The following is a 3,425-nucleotide window of genomic DNA, read 5'->3' as shown; positions in this document are numbered from 1 at the left end:
TATATATATATATATATAAATAAATAAATAAATAAATAAACAGCAAGTACCTTCAAGACCATTTTCAAAAGTGCATACTTTTCTCTCAAAGCCTTAAACTTTTATGAAATGTCATGGTTATAGTGAGCCCTGTCATTTAGAGAAATTACACAAAACACTAATTAGACGCCCTCTCAGGAAAAAAAAAACGCTGCTCTGTTTTTCTTCTCAGCACAGTGACACAGGGAGAGAAAGGAAACACAAAATGGGTAGTTAAGGTAGCACGGGGGGGAGGGGTCCAGGGCTGGGCCATGTATCAATATTATATCGTTATCGACATTTAAGAATAGATATAGTCTTCTCCTGGTTTTAAAAGCTGCATTACAAAAAAGTGATGTCATTTTCTGAACTTACTAGACCAGAGATATTCAACAGGGGGTCTGACCTTAACCCCTAGGGGGTTCTTGCCTGGGACCCTAAAAGCGTTCCTCAGAGTTACTGCAGGGGTTCAACAAATTACTAAGTTTTTTTCACAACTGAAAATGTCTTAACAAGAATCCAACATATTAGCAAATATGAAGCTGTCCATTTGTTAAAGTAGTCACTAAGGTAGCCACCCACAGATCCAGTTAATCCTACGGATTCACTGTGCCACATGTTTGTTTAACATTACAACATGATTTATACAATCATGCCAACAATTACTATTTTAATAGCTTGGTACTCTATGCGATAAAAATGTATGTATAAAGCCTTTTGGTTGCCTTACACGTTATTGTAGGCGCAGGCACCAATTTTCAACACTACAATATCGTTATCTATAGACATTGATGTATTTGGAGAAGAATATCATGATATCTGATATCTGAGACTCATCAAGCGGGCTGACACGTGTGCTGACGTGTTGGTTGACCATTCAACTCGGCCTCTGAAGCACTCATCACTACCTTGCATTGTTTAGCGCTGTCTAAACAAGGACTCCTACAGAATCACTGCCGTGGGGAGGGGGGAGGGGGGACACACAAACGCACTCAAATCACTTTCTAAAAAGGTCAACGTTTTCACGTTGAAGTTCATCAGCTATAAAAAGCCGCTCAGAATGCAAACAGTTATTTTTTCTGCAGCTATTTGTTGTGCAACAGTTTATATCTTTAACACAAGTATGTCAATTTACTATTACGTAAGTATGTTATTTAAAGTGTACTAGACTTTTTTTCTTTTTTTTTTCCTCCACATTCTCAAGCGGTGTTTTTGTTTTGTTGACCTACTGTGAAGACAATTGTCCACTCTGGTGGACAATAAAGTTCTATTCTAAGTGATGAACAAGATGTTTTGCTTGAATCATGTTTGAACCTAAGGTCCGCTCACAGCCAAATGTAGTCCTTTTTGTTGAATTGATCTTGAGAGATTACTCAAACTAAATTAATCAAAATTGTATTATAAATGTTTAATTGTGTGCATGACATAAAGTTTGTTACCATTTGGGTCTGAGCTTCAAGGTTACGTATGCATTAGTTAATTGCAGCAATTAAAAAAAAAAAAAAAAAAAGCAGTGACATCACTGGAACCAGTAGGTCCAGACTACGTTTACACGTGGGCGGCTATTTTCATAAAATTTGCAGCTTTACACAAGATGTCGTTAATTTGTCAGGTAAAACCTTTTTTTTCCTCCAGGCAACCTGTCTAGTCAATCTACAACAACATGCCTTCTTTTGAACAAAAAACACTGAAGGTACAAAAAAATTAAAATAAACTCGAGGAGTTGAGAGATATCTCCTAATTTACAGTATCTTGGTTAAAGATCAACCTGAAATCTCTCACCACTGTTATCATAGACACTCCCTCCTCTCTTCTCCTAAAGACAAATCAAACGCTCCTGTTCACTTTCCCTCTGCTCTCAGGTCTGGGAGGAATCTGGTTCACCGGGGGAATCAGAACCTTTCTGCTACGCTCCAAAAATACTACGTCAGCCGCTGAAAACATCTGCTGAGGGAGTGATTTAGAACCAGCTTGACTTCACCACACGCAGCGCAAGCAGAGTGACAGGAAACAAGGGAGAAACAAACGTAGACGACAAGTAACAGAGGTGCAGACGCAGTCACGGAATCCTGACTTCGAATGTAATTGCATGTGTCATTTATCATCAGCGTATCCACGGTGAAGCTACCGGTGCACTGAGGTGATGAGGAGTGAATGTGCAGTCAGCACAGATCAGTAAACACAAGTACCACACTGAAAACATGACCAACTGCATAAACAGGTGCTTTAGAAAAAAAGAAAAAGCTCAGTTTGTTGAAGGAAACGCAAATAATCCACAATGACGTCACTGCCTAATCTTAAAGAAATAATACTGCGGTCACACTTGATCATTTCTGATAATCGATGAGTCATTTATCAAGTAAAAATGGCCACAATGTAGGGCGCCAAACTAGGGGTAGTTCCCCTAGCTGAGCATGTGCCCCATGCACAGAGCTCAGTCGCTGCCGCAGCAGCCGGGGGTTCAACTCCGACCTGCAGCCCTTTACTGCATGTCATTCTCCTTCTTATCTTCCCTTTCATATCGCCACCTGTCCTATCAAATAAAAAGGCCAAAAATATCAAATGAAAAGGCCAAAAATACCTAAAGGTAATCTTATAAAAACAAAACAAAAAAAACTTGTTTTTTCAGGGCCAATACCAATAGCGATTATTAGTAGTGAATAATAAAAGAACAGATAACTGATATTTGGACCCAATATTTACAGTGAAAGTCAAAATCAAGTCAAAATTTAATTTATTTTTCAAAACAAAATTAAGATTTTGCAAGGTTACAAACTCCAACACAAAACTTTGTTTAAATGCTTTAAGCAATTATTTATTAAATTAGAAACTTTCAACATAATACCCAGTAAAAAAAACCTCTGACCCAGTGGTGAGTGAAACCGAAGCAGAGGGACAGACACAGAGCTGGAGCCGAGCCAAAGTAAAAAAAAAAAAAAAAAAAAACTGCCAAAAAATTATTGGCTGACTGCCAAAAAAAACTGCCCAATAATCGTCCGGGGCCGATAATCGGTCTAACCCTACCAAAACGTTCTGAATCCAGCGTTATCAAAGTGACAACCCGCAGCTTTTTTGTGTTTAATACAGTATTTTTGTAAATAGAGTATCATAACCAGCAATTTGAAGACATTATAGATTAAACTAATTAGTCATAGTTGTAGCTACTGTAGAGCTGCAAAGATTATTTTATTATTATATTACTATTAAATTCATTGGCAACTATTTTTAATTCAGTCATTTGAGTGATTTTTTAATGAAAAAACAGCTAAACTTCTGATTCCAGCTTCTTCAATGTGACTATGATCTCGTTTCTTCTCTCCTCTGTGACAGTAAACCAAATCATTTTTTTGAGTTGTGGACCAAACAAGACATTTGAGGACATCTTCTTGGGCTTTGGGAAACACTGA

General features: G+C 37.7%; 1 protein-coding gene and 2 long non-coding RNA genes across 3 annotated transcripts in view; 1 reads left to right on the top strand and 2 right to left on the bottom strand.

Annotated features, from left to right (window-relative positions):
• Positions 1–3,425, bottom strand: part of iqgap1 (IQ motif containing GTPase activating protein 1) — a 67,497-nt gene that overhangs the window by 56,502 nt on the left and 7,570 nt on the right. The window lies entirely within an intron of this gene.
• LOC116687298 (uncharacterized) overlaps positions 1–3,425 on the bottom strand; it is a 22,191-nt gene that overhangs the window by 13,950 nt on the left and 4,816 nt on the right. The gene's annotated exons all lie outside the window — the stretch shown is intronic.
• LOC116687322 (uncharacterized) overlaps positions 1–3,425 on the top strand; it is a 19,874-nt gene that overhangs the window by 11,642 nt on the left and 4,807 nt on the right. The window contains exon 2 of the long non-coding RNA XR_004331514.1: positions 2,450–2,455. This is a non-coding gene — a long non-coding RNA (uncharacterized LOC116687322). The remainder of the gene's footprint in view (positions 1–2,449; positions 2,456–3,425) is intronic.

The sequence above is a fragment of the Etheostoma spectabile genome, chromosome 1 (genome assembly GCF_008692095.1).
Source record: "Etheostoma spectabile isolate EspeVRDwgs_2016 chromosome 1, UIUC_Espe_1.0, whole genome shotgun sequence".
In the NCBI taxonomy this organism is placed as follows: domain Eukaryota; kingdom Metazoa; phylum Chordata; class Actinopteri; order Perciformes; family Percidae; genus Etheostoma; species Etheostoma spectabile.
The sequence above is the reverse complement of the archived record's forward strand: the minus strand, read 5'-3'. Positions and strand labels throughout refer to the sequence as shown.